Source organism: Myotis myotis, unplaced genomic scaffold (assembly GCF_014108235.1).
Source record: "Myotis myotis isolate mMyoMyo1 unplaced genomic scaffold, mMyoMyo1.p scaffold_m19_p_3, whole genome shotgun sequence".
Classification (NCBI taxonomy): Eukaryota; Metazoa; Chordata; class Mammalia; order Chiroptera; family Vespertilionidae; genus Myotis; species Myotis myotis.
Genome location: NW_023416335.1, coordinates 44,358,573 through 44,376,162, shown reverse-complemented (window position 1 = coordinate 44,376,162; position 17,590 = coordinate 44,358,573). Strand labels below are relative to the sequence as shown.

The 17,590-nt window shown below is 37.6% G+C and overlaps 1 protein-coding gene and 1 pseudogene across 1 annotated transcript in view; one reads left to right on the top strand and one right to left on the bottom strand.

The window, feature by feature from the left end:
* Positions 1 to 17,590, top strand: part of GPC5 (glypican 5) — a 1,310,602-nt gene that overhangs the window by 494,401 nt on the left and 798,611 nt on the right. The window lies entirely within an intron of this gene.
* Positions 43 to 373, bottom strand: LOC118651627 (annotated as a pseudogene).

Genomic DNA, 17,590 nt, shown 5'->3' with positions numbered 1-17,590 from the left:
ATCCTGGTTGCCCAGGGCACCCAAGGAGCCAGCTCCACTGGCTCATGTCCTTGCTCTCGACAGGAGGTAGGAGAGGATGAAGAAGACCATGATCAGGCCCCCGGCCACGCCCCAAAGCAGCTTCCGGTTGTCTTCTCGCCCAGACCGCTGAAAAGCGCTTCACGCTCCCCATGAGCATGCCTGTCAGGCTCACGAAATCCGAGCCCATGCCGTCCAGGTACCGGTTCTGGTCCTCCGTATCCCTATCGATGTCCAGGGCCAGCGATTTGAGCCTGGTGACTTTGGAGGCCAGGCTATCAGCCCTCCGCCTATTCTCCTGGTCTAGAATCTTCTCCACGGCACCGGAGCTCTGAGCGGGAGCCCAGTCCGCCATCACGCCATCTGGCCCGACCCAGGCCCCAACCCGCCGCTGCCTCCCGTGTCGTGGCCAGTGTGTACTTTTTATATTAGACTGTGGACCTCCAAAACATGGCCTTTCTCTCACATGATCAAAATTTATAATAGGAGAAAGGTGCCAGTGTCAATAACAGAGTGTAATCAGCAGCACCCCTGCAGAGATCTATGAGTAAACTGGGCATCTGGAGTTGTCCAAAGTGGAGATCTTGAGGGTGAAACCACTGGAATATAACTAATGAGGTTATTTGCTTGAAGAAGAGTAGGAGTCAGTTTTAGACAAGGTAGTGAAGAAGAGAATACAAAGTGTCATCTACATATATAAAAGCCCAGTGACTGAACGGTAGAACTACCAGAACGACCAGTCCACCAGTTGCTATGACATGCACTCACCACCAGGGGGCAGATGCTCAATGCAGGAGCTGCCCCCTGGTGGTCAGTGCACTCCCACATGGGAGCACCGCTGGGCTGACCAGGATGAGCAGCACTACCACAGCAGGCCCATCACTGCAGGCCACACCCCCACCAGTGCACGAATCCATGTACCGGGCCTCTAGTTTATAATAACCAAAACCTAAACACAACTTAAATATCTATCAAAAGTTGAATGGCCTATCCATAAAGTGTATTTGTATGCGTTATACAGTAATGAGAAAAAAAAGCTCTTGCTTTACACATCATAGATGGATTTCACTAGCATACATTTTTTAAAAAAATTGATTTTAGAGATACAGGAAGGGGACTAGAGAGAGAGAGACATAGAGAGAGAGACAGAGACATTGATGTGAAAGGGAAACATCAACCAGTTGCCTCCTGTATGTGCTCTGACTAGGGATTGAACCCATAACCTAGGTATGAACCCTGACCTGGAACTGAATCCCCAACCTTTTGGTGTACAGGATGACATTCCAGCCAACTCAGCCACCCAGGCAGCACTTACTAGCATACTTTTGAGCCAAAGTAGCCAAACACAAAAATTAAGGAAAATCAAAGTAGTGCTATATTTGTGGAGAAAGGAAGTTAGTGATGAAAAGGAAAGCAGGAAGGGGACTTCTGATTTGCTGGTGGTGTTCTATTTTTTTATCTAGTTGGAAGTAACTGAGGTGTGTTCACTTTGTAAAAATTTATGAAGCTGTAACTTTCTATAAGTATACAAATCAGTAAAATTTATATATATATATATATATATATATATATATATATATATATATATATATATATTTTATTTCAGAGAGGAAAGGAGATGGGCCGAGAAATAGAAATATCCTATCTAATAAAAGACAAAAAGGGTAATTGACTGTACCTTTGCTACGCTTCCCATCGGCTAATCAGGGCGATATGCAAATTAACTGCCAACAAAGATGGCGACTAATTTGCATACGTAGGCTCCAAGTGGTGGAGCGAAGCCAAACAGCCCAAAGCCGGCTGAGCAGTGAGGCCTCCCGGCCTGGGATCAGCAGACCCGTGAGGCCTCCTGGCCCTGGGATCAGCAGAGCCACAAAGCCTGACGGCTGGCGGGGGGCTGGGGGGGAGGAAGCTCTGGCCGGGGCCCAGCCAGAGCGAAGGCCTGGGTAACTGGGTGCTAGAGGAAAACTGGTGCCAGCAGCCAAGGGAAGGGAAGGCCTATTGCACGAATCTCTTCGTGCAATAGGCCTCTAGTCAACAATAGGAGAGAATCATTGATTGGCTGCCTCCTGCATACCCCCCACTGGGGATCGAGTCTGCAACCTGGGCATGTGCCCTGACAGGGAATCGAAAGATGATATGATATCCTGGTTCATAGGTCGATGCTCACCCACTGAACCATACCATCCTGGCCAAATCAGTAAAAATTTTACATCAATTACAAAGTAAGTGTAGGAAAAGAATCAAAATGATAACTTTTGGAAACTATTCAGAATGTAATTAATATGAGCAAATTAAGTTGAGAATTAAGTTTAGATGAGCATGGATGGACCTAGAGATTATTATGCTGAGGGAAATAAGCCAGTCAGAGGAAGACAAATACTATATTATCTCACTTATATGGGAATCTAGTGAACAAAATAAACTGGTGAACAAAATAGAACCAGAGGCATGGGTACATGGAACAAAATGACTGACAGAGATCATAGGGGAGAGGTGTGGGGAGGAATGGATAAAAGAAAGTGAAGGGATTAGTCAAAGAATATACAGTGGGGCCTTGACTTATGAGTTTAATTCGTTCTGAGACCGAGCTCGTTAAGGAGCTCTTTAACTAAAATTACTCTGTCAACTCAATGCAAAAAATCGGCCGAGAGACAGCTGGTATCTCAAAAAACTCATTAGTCGGGACACTCGTAAGTCAAGGCCCCACTGTCTATGCATAGTCCATGGAAACAGACAACAGTGTGTGATTTCTAGAGGGCAGGTGGGGTGGGAGCTGGGTAGAGGTGGGCAAAGGGGGGTGAAGGGGGACATGTGTAATAGTGTCAACAATAAAATAAAGTATAAAAATAAATAGTTATTAAATTTCATAATTAAAAGATCATTGGTGACTGCATAAGAATATTTTCTGTGAAATAATGGGGGTTGAAATCATATTACAATGTTCTGAAAAATGGATGGGTGAGATGGCAGTATTAGGAAATGCCTTCTTCTTTTTGAAACTTGAACATCTTTTTAAAGCTTAAAGAATTGTGTTGGAGAGACACCATAGTTTTCTAAGTACCTTTTTAAAATTTATTTTTCAATTACAGCTTACACTCAATATTATTTTCTTTTAATTTTAGGTGTACAGCATAGTGATTAGACAATCAGATACTTTACAAAGGGTTCTCCTCAATATTTCCAGTACCTGCCTGGCACCATACCTAGTGATTACAATATTATTGACTGTATTCCCTGGGCTGTACTTTACATACATGTGACTATTTTGAAATTACCAATTTCTACCTCTTAACCCCTTGACTTCTTCACCCAGCTTCCCAATCCCCCTTTGCTCTGTCAACCATCAGACTGGTCTCTGTAACTCTGGGTCTGTTCCCTATTTGTTTGTCGTTGTTTATTTTGTTCTTTAGATTCCACACATAAGTGAAATCATGATATATGTAATATTTCTCTGTCTGACTTATTTCATGTAGCATAATTATATTGCTCCCTTCTTCAGCCAACCTTTTATTTAAATCATGAGAGAAATAGGAAAGTTTTCCTGACTTATAGACAATCACAACAAATGAATGATTTTATTTCTATCTTGTGTAGGATGTGTGAGCCCTGGACTAGATTGGCCTGCAAAATGCAGAATGGTATTACACATTTTGGCATTCATCTAATAGACTTAATTGCTAAAAGTTTTGGGGAAGATTTTTTTATAGTCTCAGTATCAGTTTAATGTATCTATTCACACTCATAACTTCAAACATACATTTGCACATTTCCATTATGACTCAGCCGTGGGAAACAAAATGTGCTCTCCGTAGCTGTAGCTACAGCAGATGTTTAATAGACATTTCCCATTGTGAAAAATAAAGTGGACTTTTGCCTCACAATGGGAGCTGTCTATTAACCATTGGCTGTAGCTACTAATGTCAGGTTTAGCAAAGACTCCACTGATAATAAAAATCATTATACAGTGTAGAGATCATATCATGGTGGCCTTTGGGAAAATTCTGCCCGCTGATGTGTTTACTTTGCCACATTCCTTAGTTATCGTTTATGGTTTTTAAATGCCAGAAGGCAGTGCCTGTGCTTGCTAGTCTATCACAATTCCTGGTGCTTTATTGTTCCTGCCTTCTAGGCTGGAAGCATAGAATAGTTAGCTAAAAGTGTGGGCTCAGGGGCCAGCCCACCTGGGTTGAAATCCCAGTTCCATCACTTACTACATGACCTTGGGAAGTATTTCTGTACCTCTGGTTTCACATTTTCAAAATGGGAATGGTATAATTTTGTGGCTATTAGGTAAAGGTATAAAATTCAAAATTATGGAGCTGGGTAGTGCTTAGAAGTGGAGTTGTGTGAAGATATGGGAACCCTAATTTATTGCTGCTGGGACCGTAGAACTAGTTATATATGTGTATATGCTTTGACCTCAGTTTTCTGCTTGTGTGTGTGTGTGTGTGTGTGTCCCAAGGAAATTTCCACAGAGGTACAAAAGGGAACATGTAGCAGGAAATTTATTGGAACATTTGGAACACAGGGAACAAATGGAGCAAAAATTGGAACATTTGTTTTTGGTGGCAGAAATAGGAGGCAAATTGGGTATTTATAGCTGGGGGAGTGGATAGAGAAAATGTAGCAGGCACTCATCATGGAGCACTTTGCACCAGTTAAAAACAATAAACTAAATGCACACATATCAACATGGGTGGAATTTAAAGGCCTAACATTGACTGAAAAGCTAGAAACAATGAATTCTAGAGCGTAACGCTGTTTACATGAAAGAAAAATTCATGTAGAAAAATACACATTTTACCAATCCCCAAACAAAAATGTGTAGAGTGAACATATTAGAATCTTACCTCAAGTGGGGGAGGCAGAGAGGAATGGCAGTGGGGATATAAGGATAAATAGGAATAAATAAAACACAGAGAATGAGCATATTGCAATACCATGATCTGATAGGGGATATTCTGAGCGCCTTCTCTTGTATTTGACCTCCAACAATGAAAGCTAAGTGAAATTCAATAGAATATGAAGAATAGAGCACTTTCCTTATAAAAGATATGGTGAGGATTAAATTAGCTACTACTTTAAAAAGTACTTCCAATTTTGTCTGGCACATAAGTACTCAATAATGTCCACTATTAACTCCTGTACATAACCTAATTAGTTAGCTCCAGGGGGCATTTTAGTTACGAAGCCAGGTATAAAAGAGTGTTCATTTGGAAACATATTTTAATCTTAAATTGCTATCTTATACATTTTACCATGATGTCAACAGAGTTAATGATTAGATAGTTATAACATTCCTATTTTTTGTGCATCTTCACTTAACCAGTTTTTCTCTCCTTAGAGCTGTGAGAATTGCAGATACATGTGCTCCTCTATATTCAAATGCATTGCAGGAAGAAACAGACACACTTGCTTAGCACATAAGGGAGTTTAGCCAACGCAAATGAGTCCGAGGGCTTCAATTCACCGGAGTGCAAATTCATTTAGGCCTGTCATATCCTACAAAGGAACATCATCAACCGGAAAGGGGCAGCCACGCATGATATTAAACAGCTGAACGTGTCAAAGTAATCAGTCTCACTATGGACCCCACTCAGGACCTCCGTGCTTCAGCGGCGGTCCCTGTGTAGGATTTTCACCCTACTTGATAAATTGGCCTGTTTTTTCAAATGTAACTATCATAAAGCTGTCTCTGAAGTGAAAATTTAATCTGAATAGGTCCACAGAATTATAATTCTTGGAATATTTAAATATCAAGTACATTTAATTTGTAAAGTTGGTTTCTATGGGGGGGGGGCGAGGAATGCTGTTTTACTATTTATTATTGCAAGGTGGAATTGTATGTACTTACTAAGGCATAAGAGTTTTCTTTCTAATTGCCTGATGTTTAAATAAAAATAATTAGATAACTTTCAGGTACATTTCTCACAGACAAATGCGAGAGCCAGTGATTTTCTAAGCTCAGCAGTATGTTTCAAGAAAGGTTCATTTGCAGGTCATTCAGCAGTCTGACATCAGTGAACTGAAAAATTCACTGAATTATTAATAAAGAACAGCTTGCTTTAATGTTTCCCTTTAGAATTAGTGAGGAAAAGCAAAGGGAAAAGTTATAAACTTATATTAGCAATCAAAACATATATCTGAAGTAGTATATGATCAGAAAAGAAATTCATTTTCAGTTTCACAGGGCATGGTATTATCAAGAGACTTGGAAATATTTTGTTTCATTTTAGAAATTAAGAGGGAAAAGACTATATAACAAATGGCTTCTTAGTGAAGTCTTTTAGTCTGAATACTAAACATGTGATTTGCAGACAGTCATTGAGACAGGTGTACACACTTTTGAATCATATTTACTTGAAGGATATATTTGATCCAGAATATTTCCTTGTAACTTGGGTATGATCATCCTTTACTATTTATTACTTCATGAGTCAAAAAGTCATCAACAATATATCTCTTTAACTCTGACAGCAAACTTTTACTTGACACAGTATATTCACACATTAGTCATTATCCAAAATATTAGGTAAGCAATAACATATTTGATGCATTTAAAAACTGATATAAGTATTTTAAAAATGAAACAATGACACAATGGTTACTGGTGAGAGTTTAGATGATCAAGTATTGCAATATGATTATACACAAAATGAATGAGGAAAGGGAAAGGGGTAATTGCATGAAGAGAAGAAGAAACGAATTTCTGTTGGTGCTAACAAGCTGAGTTACTCTTTAGTTATACATGACTGGTTACTGGTTCTGAAAAATGTTCATAATTTTCAGTCCTTGTGGTGAGGATGTCTGCTTTTCTGATGGCTTTACAAATAATTGCTTACAAGACAATGTTGGTTGGGATCAGTCCAAAAGTGATGCTGCCCAGTCCAAACATTTCAAAGATTTAAGGAGCAAGATGTTCAAAGCTATACCTCTAGAAAGGATACTCTATTTTGAAAAGGCAACATATCATTTTTCACACCCTTTTTCTTCTATATTTTAAAAAATTAAGTTAGAATTATATTCCATTACCTCATTTTCTATTCCCAATTATATATACCATGCACATATTTGAAAGTATAAATGTTTTTAAGTACATCATTCCTATGACTGCATAATAATTAATGTGTGAGTATTCCATAATTTAATAATTAACAATAAATATGTATATTTTAAATTTTGTAACGATTTTTATGTAGAAAATTTCAGAATAGAAATTTCTAGAATAAAGAAGATACATTTTTAAGTTTCTTAATACTATTAGCCCATTGTTTCACCTAAAGTTTATAAATTTGTAAATCCACCAGCCATATTGAATACCTCTTTCATCACATGCTTGCCAAATTATTTAGTGTATTGTATCCACTTACATTTATTTAACTCCTATAAAAATTTGATATTTTTGTCAAATATTCATTAGCTATCATTGTTAGGTACTTCCTATGTACCTAAAATAAAGGCCCCACTTTCTTTTTTTTTTAATTTAAATTCTTTAGTGTTTAAAGTCTTATATAGTCTTCTTTTTTCCCCTTTGACCTCTCCCCGCCCGCCCCCACCCTCCAGCACATGCCCTCTTTCACTGGATGGTATTCGAGTAGGGGTGGGATGGGATGGGGATAGAGTAACCACAGATAACTGAGGCATGAATAAGACCAATAACAGTTGTAGTGAGCATCTTGATAGAAACAACAAAGGCAGATATGTGAGAGAGAAAGTCATGGGGGTGAGTCTATTTTAGGTCAGGTAGTGAGAGAACACCATGACAGCTGACACTTGATTTTGAGAACGTGAGCCATAGGAAGCCATCAGATTTCCTTCCCTAAAATAGAAATGGGGGTTAGGGAGCTGGGGACTGTTCAACCAAGTCTTGTGGGCCATGGGCCATGGGAGAGAGATTGGTTTTATTCTGCATGTTTTAAGAAGTCATTGCAGGATGTGAAGAACAGGGAAGACATTATTTAAGTTTGAAAACATTCATCTGGTGGCTTTGTGAAGAATGGATAACACGGGGAGCAGGATGATTGATTCAGTGATACAGTAGTCCAGGTGAGATATGGTGGTGACTTGGAAGAAAATCATGTCAGTGGAAATGAAGAGGACTTTGAAAATTTATGATCTGTCTTGAAGAAAGTATTGACAGAACAAGTTGATAAAATGAGTGCAGGGGATGAAATAAATAGGCCAGTTGGATCTTAAGTATTTAGCTTGAGCAGTTGTGTGGATGGTTGCCATTTATTGAGAAGAGGTAGACTGAGAGAGAAATACATTTGGATCAGGGTGGAGATTAATTGTACTGTTTTAGTTATGAAATACCTAAATAGCGAGGCAAGCAGAGGTGTTAATCAGGTAGCAGAAATTTATCTTAACTCAGAGGGGAGCTAGAGCCAGAGGTTTAAAATAAACACATAAAAAACAATGATTTTTTTAAATCCTCTACTATCATCATCAGAAAGGTTTTCAAAGCCATTAGTCCAGATAGGTCCTCTAATGGAAGCATATAGAGAGATGGCAAGGACTAGAATGAAACTTCAGTACCTTAATTACATTACCATATTTTATTTTCCTTTTTTCAACTAATATAAAATATTTTCAAGCTTTACTGAGATATAATTGACATATACTTGTTTAAGTGTAAGGTGTATAATGTAATGATTGATATATGTATATATGTATGTATGTATTACAAAATGATTACTACAATGTCAGTTTAGCGCCTCCATCAACTTTTGTGGTGAGAACTTTTAAAAGCTACTATCTTTGCAATTTTCAAATATACAATATGGCATTGATAAGTACAGTCACCATGCCGTACATTGCATCCCGAGTGCTAATTTATCTGCTGGAAGTTTATGCCCTTTGACCACCTTCACCTATTTCCTCTACCCATTCCCTTTTCCTGGTAACCACCAATCTGTTCTCTGTTTTCATGCATTTAGTTTTTTTTAGATTCAACACTCAACTTATTTTGAGGTTTATTTTTATTTCTTAATTTCTTTATTAAGTTGTTACATATGTGTCCTTATCCCCACATTACCCCCAACACCCCCACTCATGCCCTCACCCCTCTGTTGTCTGTGTCCATTGGTTAGGCCTATATGCTTGCGTATAAATCCTTTGGTTGATCTCCTCCCCTTACCCTCACCCTCCCCTACCTTCCCTCTGATGATTGATGGTCTGATCAATGCTTCTCTGTCTCTGGATCTGTTTTTCTTCATCAGTTTATGTTGTTCATTATATTCCATAAATGAGTGAGATCATGTAATAATTATCTTTCTCTGACTGGCTTATTTCACTTAGCGTAATGCTCTCCAGTTCCATCCATGCTATTGCAAATGGTAAGAACTCCTTCTTTTTACTGAAGTGTAATATTCCATTGTGTAGATGTACCACAGTTTTCTAATCCATTCATCTACTGATGGGCACTTAGGCTGTTTCCAAATCTTACCTATGGTGAATTGTGCTTCTATGAACATAGGGGTGCATATATCCTTTCGAATTGGTGTTTCTAGTTTCTTGGGATATATTCCTAGAGGTGGGATCACTGGGTTAAATGGGAGTTCCATTTTATTTTAAAGCATGTTTTTAAACATGCCTGGTAATCAGTCTTCACATATATTAGCTGTCTTGCAATTATGTTGTCCCTACTCTTTGCATATAGCTTATTCCTAGACACTGTGCTACATCAACCTCTAATTCAATTCAACAATTTTTGATGACTCATTTCCGAAAGTACTATGGGTATAATATTTACTGTACTGGTTAATGTGGGATAAGCCTCTCAATCTCTATAATGAGCTCATGTGTCTTATCCATTGAGAAATTTAGACATGATTGTAATTCTGTATAGCTCTTGAATGGGAAGTTGATTACAATATGTATCAACCCAAAGACCCTGCATTTATTTTTCTGTTGCTTTGTTACAGGTTATTTGTGTTTATAGAAAGTCCTGTAGTCACACATGTAATATGATTGCAGCAGCAGTGTTTATTATCTCTTGAGTAAATAGAGCCAGCATGCTTCCTTTATGTGATTAGAACACATTTTGCATAAAGGAACTAGTAAATATGATTATGTTAAGTAATAATAATCACAAATCACCTAGTGCTTTCTACTTTCAGGACACACCCCTACAGTTCCTTACCTTAGTAAAGGTAAAAGAGTGAAAGAGAGAGATTATAGATGAGAAAATTGAAGCTAAACAAAAATAGTCAGGTACTGGGTCCCATATTTATTGAAGAGCAGAGCTATGATTGAGGGGAAAGAAAAGCTTCCAAAGTTTAGTCTGAATTCTACTCAGAAACATAACACTGTAAAAGAGGAAGCAAAATCCACCTATTTAAAAGTGTAGCATGCTTACTGGAAATAATTCCAAAAGAAAAATTCGTACATATGGTATCTAGGTCAGGTTATGCTATTTCAATTAGCTATGTGTCACTGGAAAAGACACATTACATCTATAGACCTCAGATTTTTTTATCTAAAAATTAAGAAGAAATTGACTTTATTAAATTGTTTATTTATTCAATAGACACTTGATTTTGTGCTAAGTAGAGTCCTCATCATCATAAAACTAGTACAGAAGACAGACTGATTAAAATGAAATGTTACCAGTGCATTGAAAGAGTTGTGCATTAACATGCTGTAATAATTTGTGGTTGGGACACTTAATCTTGACTCATTCATCCATTCATAAATGTTATGGATTCTTTTTATGTTCCAAGAATTATTACATGTGCTAAAAATGAAAATGTGATAATTGAAGGATTGGAAAGGGTAAGAGTTAGCTCAGCGAATGGAGAGTGATGAGAGACTGGAACAGGATATACCTGGCAGAAAAAGAAACAAGTGCAAAAGCAGGCTGGTAGGAGGTGAAATTGGAATAGGAGGTAGGAATCTTTTCATGAAAGGTCCTCTCTTGCTTTGGTTAGTAGCAGATACTTAATTCAAAAATTGCCCTAGCTGGTTGGCTAGTGGATAGAGCATCGGCCTGTGGACTGAAAGGTCCCAGATTCAGTTCTGGTCAAGGGCACATGCCCAGGTTGCAGGCTTGCTCCCCAGTAGGGGGCATGCAGGAGGCAGCCTATCAATGATTCTCTCTCATCATTGATGTTTTTCTCTCTCTCTCTTCCTCTCTGAAATCAATAAAAATATATATATATTTAAAAAATTGATAAGGAACTGGAGAAGTAAATAGGAAAATGGAATGGTTAGATCTGCATGCTAAAACAATCATGAAGTCCCTTGTTGCTAAGTGGTTAGAGCATCACTGGTGCACCAAAAGATCGAGGGTTCAATTCCCAGTCAAGGGCACATGCCTGGGTTTCAGGTTCCATCCCTTCCCTGGTCAGAGCATGTGCTGGAGACAACTAATTGATGTGTCTCTCTCGCATTGATATTTCTCTCTTTCTCTTTCTCTCTCCTCCCTCCCTCCTGTCCACTGTCTCTAAAAATCAATGGAAAAAATATCTTCAGGTGAGGATTAAAAATAATAAAATAACTAACTAAATAATAAATAAATAAAATAAAACAATCATGCTGGCAGCATTGTGAATACTGGACAATAGGACCCAGGATGGAAGCGAAGAGCTGATTTAGGAGACTGCTGTTGTAAGACACCTTTCACTTCATTTCTTTGGAGGACAATGCGGCAATATCTATAAAGATTGAAAATATTTGTTCGCTTAAACCAGTTAATTCCATCTTCAAAGAATGATCCCACAAATATGTTCCAGTGTGCCAGGGAGCTTCAGTACTATTTGAAGTAGCAAAAGATTATTAAAACAAACTGCTTTTCAGTGCTACACTAATGGTTATTTAGATAATGAAACACTCATACTATATAAGGATACAAATAATATTTCATATATATCTAAATGAAACATAATAATAAAAATGCTGTGTTGTTGAGTGAAAAAAAGCAAGGAGGACTTAGAGAGGGTATTTATAATGAACTGATGCACAGTTAGCTGAATAGCATTAGCACACAAATAATGATTAGTATAAGTAAATGCAGGCAATGAGATAAAATAAGTACTAGTAAATAGGAAAATGCAAAAATGTTGAAGAGAATTTGAAACAAACATAAAAGTGAGTTTTATGTCAGGGAGAGTGATAAATGATGTCAGATTCCACTGAGACACCCGTCAAGGTAGAGCTGGAAAGTGTCCATGAGATTTAGTAACAAGGAAGTTATAGATAGCTTTGAAAATTGAGGTCATGGGTCATTTTGATAATTGTTCAAATAAATTAGGCTCATAGTTTCTGACTTTTCATCTTTCAACAACTTAAAGAAGAGCTGAGCTTCTGCTCAAGATTTCCTTTAATTACAAACATATCCTCCACTACCACCATATGGTATAAATATAAAATAAGATTTATTGAGGGAAATGTTCAAACATACAACCCATGATTCCCTGGGCTCTCATTCCACAGCAAGTCATGCTTAGGTTGGTAGAGCTAAGAGTGCCACAGAAAGAATCCAAGAGCAGCATAGTGTGACAGGCAATGTCCAGTAACTGTACAACAATAGGGTTTCCTGGTCAATGAAACATTTTAGAAAGTAGAGGCCAAAACCTCTTAGGCTGGCATCAGCCTGTTTTTCCATTGAGTTAACTCAGACTTGCTGAGCAGGCTCTTTGCCTTCCCAAAATAGGAAAGAAATAAAACTCTGGAATATCCAGAATTGCTCCACCCCTTAACGTTGGAGGCTCATTAAATATTATTCTCTCAAAAGGCTCAACTTAATATCAGATTGCAGCATTTTCTAAGTTGGAGTCTGGGAGTGGAATATTCATAAGACCATCTGTAGCTCAGTCAAGCAGGGAGTCACATATCCAACCTTGGGGTGAGGTCATGTTACTTCCTTCTGTATGAAGGCATATGGATGCTCCATGGGGCTATAATAAGAAAAGAGGGAATTATGCCTTAATTCTCTGCCCACTTCCTAGAGTTGAATATAGTTTTACCCAACCAATGTTTATCATCTCTTTTTGAGAATAGCCAGACACTCCACTCTTCATCGGAATTGTGATTTCCAATTAGGCTTTAGCAGATCATCACTTTGCAGTCTCTGTGGGTGGGAGAGGGTGGACAAAGAAGCACATACATGAAAGTTTGTATCCAAGTTCGTGTTTATAGAGTTGCCCTTCATCTCAGCAAGATGTTAGTCAAAATAACTTCTCTCAGGTTGATTCTAGGTCCCTTTTGGTGGTAATACAATGGTGAAGTTGGACATTGTTCCAGAAGGTACACTAGAGAGATGATGGTTGCACTTACTTGGATAGTTTCTCATTTCAGATATATAGTTAGATTTTGTTAATCTACATGTATATGGATAATTTAAAAATTGAGTTTGTTACTAAACTGTTGTATATGATTCTGTAATCATGGTTCACTAATACAATAACATGCTGTGGACATGAGCAAATCTGATACAATCCTACAGCCGTCCACTATGATGATGTCAACTTGCTGACGGCCAATGGCACTTGGTTAAAGTTCAAGTGACACTCGTGACCATAGAGCTCACAATCCTAAGGACCAATCAAGGCTGCACTTTATAGTCAACCCCCATGAGTACTATAAAGATGAGACAGTGGTTATGTCATTGCATTTGTTTTCATGTCGTAGTTTTAGCTCTTCTTGTAGCATATTGTCATGCCTATTTGGTTTGAACTGCATTTTCCTGCTCACTAATATACACATTAGTCATTTAGATATGATCTTTTATAAAGTTCTGATTTAATGTTTTTCCATTAAAAAGTTTATAAATGTTTTGAAAATAGACATTTTCTATTTATCTTTGCATTATTGATTTTAAGTGTAATTACTTTGTGGTCAGAGACCATATTTTCTATGATTTTAATAATTTGAATGTTTTTGAGACTTGCTGTATAGTCCAGGGTATGGTGTACTTCAGTAAATGTTCAAATGTGCACTTAAAGAACGTGTATTATGCATTGTTTTGCAGTTATAATGTGAGAATTAAGCCAAGTGGGCACATTGTATGTCTTCTAATTTGTCTCCATCATTACTGATATTTTTGTCTGCTTTTCTTAGTTAAGAAAGTATGTTACAATCTGCAGCTATAGTTATGCATTAGCCTATCTTTCCACTTACTTTTGTTTGCTTTCTATATTTTGAAGTTTTGTTATTTATTATATATACGTTTAGAATCTTTCCCTTTGCATTTAATTGTCCCTTTTATCATAAAAAACTAGGGGCCCAGTGCACAAATTTGTGAACCTTGAAAGGAACTGTGGACCATGAGGCTGTGGTGGGCACAGCAGCGGGTCTTGGCCCATCCTCCATGCCCCTGCCCAGCCCCTCCCACCTTGGCCACTGGTTCCCTGTCTGCCGGCAGTGCGCTCATGGCACTTGGCCTCGCTGCTAGTGCTGGCCCCAATCACTCCACACCATCAGCAGGGGGAGGTGGAGGAGCCCCCAGGGGCGATGGAGGCCAGCAGCCACCGCTCACACCCGCTGAAGGCGCCAAATGATCTGGACTGGCACCAGGCACTGGCAGTGGGTGTGAGTGAGGCCATCGCTGGCAACGGGTGCGAGCTACAGCTGCCGGCCCCGATCGCCCCTCAGAAGCAGGGGGAAGTGGAGAATTTTGCCATTTGTTTGCTATTAGTTCCATCTCTCTTTCATTCTTTATTCATCATTTCTTGACTTTTATTGAATTGAGTAATTTTAGAATTAATTTTGTTCTCAGTTGGCTTTATTTACTGATTTTTATTACTTCCATAGTTACACTTGATATCAATTGTGCATTCTTGATTTTTATAGTCCATTTTAAATTAGTACTTTTACAGTTTCCCAAACAATTCAAGAAACCTTCTACTATTTAACTTTATTTCACTGTCCCTCTAGTCTATTGTGTCTTTTTATCATCTATTTTATTTCTCTATATATTTTAAACCCTACAGGGAAAGCACAGCTTGCAACATCTTTAAAAAAAAGCACATCATATTCCTCCTTAAAGATAATTTAGTAGAGTTGCATTCTGAGAATTCTTAGGAGACACAGCCAAAAAGATGAAAACAAACACACACACACTCACGAAAACCCCCACATAATGTCACTTTTCATTGTACTCATAGACATACAGCACTCTGGTTCTGACACTCCACACAACTGTAAAGCTGAAATTTATTGTTTTTCATAGTCAAGACCTTTATAAATGTATTCTAATTTATTCTTAGCCTAAAGATTCCATTTATTTCCTACTTTACCTTTAAACATTTCAGGGAAGTGCAACTAGAATTATTCCTTTAGATGCATTGCACTTGTCTGCTTTTGTTTTTGCTATTTCCTCTTCCCAGCCTTTACCTTCATATATTTGAACCATGTATTTAAATACTTCAAGCCCCAAATCTTGCCTTACTCCCTTCAGTAAGCCCCTCCTTGTGCCCCTCCTCCCCGTGGTGTCTCCCTCTTGTCTATTTGTGCATGTGTGTAATCTTCCTTACTGTACATTCGTTCCTTGAGGTGAGATCCCAAATATGGGTACTTTGTATGTTCTCAATATCATCTATCACAATGCCTTACACAGAGTGAGAACACAGTAAAGACAATCAATTGTAACATTGTCATTGCCTGCATAATATACATTAGTAAAAACAATGGGCTTGCTGCAGCATTTTTCAACCGAAGCTAATTTTCAAGACTTCTTTGGCAATGGATTCTCATGTAGACAGTTTCAAGGTGACTGTCTAAATGTTTCCATAAACAATGGGTTGTGTGCTAGGGCAATATATCATGGATCAATTATCATTTGGTAAATAAATTAGATAATAATCAAGGTTACACAAATTACACTGTCTTAAGAATACAAGTTAGCTGGGAAGGCATAATTGAACTGATACCAGATGGGAAAAAATTATGTCAAAGGAATGCGTTTCCTTAAACAACTCTTATGACTAACAGAATTTTAATAAGATATTACCCCTAGCCAATAGGAATCTACTGAAAAAATAAAATAAAACCTGCTAGGGTGATTTTTTTCATTGTTTTATATTGTAGTTGATTTCTAATTTTATGCCATTGTGATCTGAGAAGATGCTTGATACAATTTCTATCTTCTTGAATTTGAAGAGACTTTGTGTCCCTATGTGGTCTACCTTTGAAAATGCCCCATGTGCACTGGAGAAGAATGTATATTCTGTAGCTTTGGGGTGAAATGTTCTGAAGATGTCAATTAATTCCATCTGATCTAGTGAGTCATTTAGAATTGTTGTTTCTTTGCTGATTTTTTTTTTATGTTGTTGTTTAGAGGATGTATCCAGTGGTGTCAAAGGGATATTAAAGTCCCCTACTATAATCATATTGCTGTTGATCTCTCCCTTGATATCTTTCAGAAGTTTTTTTATGTATTTGGGTGCTCCTGTATTGGACGTATATATGTTTACCAGAGTTATATCCTCTTGTTGAATTGCTCCTTTAGTATTATGAAGTCACCCTCTTTATCTCTTGTTATGTCCTCCACTTTGAAATCTATTTTGTCAGATATAAGTATTGCTACCCCGGCTTCTTCTTCTTTTTTTTTTTTTTACTTCCATTTGCCTGAAAAAAACTTTTTTCATCTCTTCACTATCAGTCTGTGAAAAACAAAAACAAAACATAAAAGAAGCAAGCATTTGGAGGCTAAATAGCATGCTATTAAACAATGACTAGGTTACTAAAGAGATCAAGGAAGAAATAAAAAGGATCCTGAAAACAAATAACAATGAAAACACAACAATCCAAAATCTATGGGACACAGTGAAAGCAGTCCTGAGAGGTAAGTTCATAGCTCTGCTGGCCTACTTCAAAAAAAAAAAAAAAAAAAAAAAAAACCACAAGAAAAATTGTAATAAATTATCTAATCCCACAACTTACAGAATGAGAAAGAGAGCAATAATAAAAGTGCAGAGTGAGCATAGGAAAGGACATAATAAAGCTCAGAGGGGTAATAAACAAAATAGAGACCAAAAAAAACAAAAAACAAAAAACAACAACAAAAAAACAAAAAAACACTACAAAAGATCAATAAAACCAAGAGCTGATTCACTGAAAGGATAAACAAGATTGCTGAACCTTTAGCTAGGCTCACCAAGAAACAAAGAGAAGTGAAGTAACAACTGACCCCACAGACATTCAAAGGATTGTAAAAAAATATATATATATATGGTACTACAAACAACTCTACTCCAACAAACTGGACAACCTAGACAAAATGGACATATTCCTAGAAAAATTTAAGCTTCCAAAACTCAATCATGAAGAATCAAAAAACCTGAAGTAGCCAATAACTACCTATGAAATAGAAGCAATAATCAAAAAACTTCCAGCAAACAAAAGCCCTGGTCTGGACAGCTTCAAAGGGGAGTTTTACCAAACATTCAAAGAAGAACTAAAACCATTCCTCTTCAGACTATTCCAAAAAATTTAAGAGGAAGGCATACTTCTAAGCTCTTTCTATGAAGCCAGCATTACCCTAATCCCAAAACCAGATAAAGACACTACAAAGAAAGAGAATTACAGGCCAATATCCCTGATGAACATAGATATATCCTCAACAAAATTC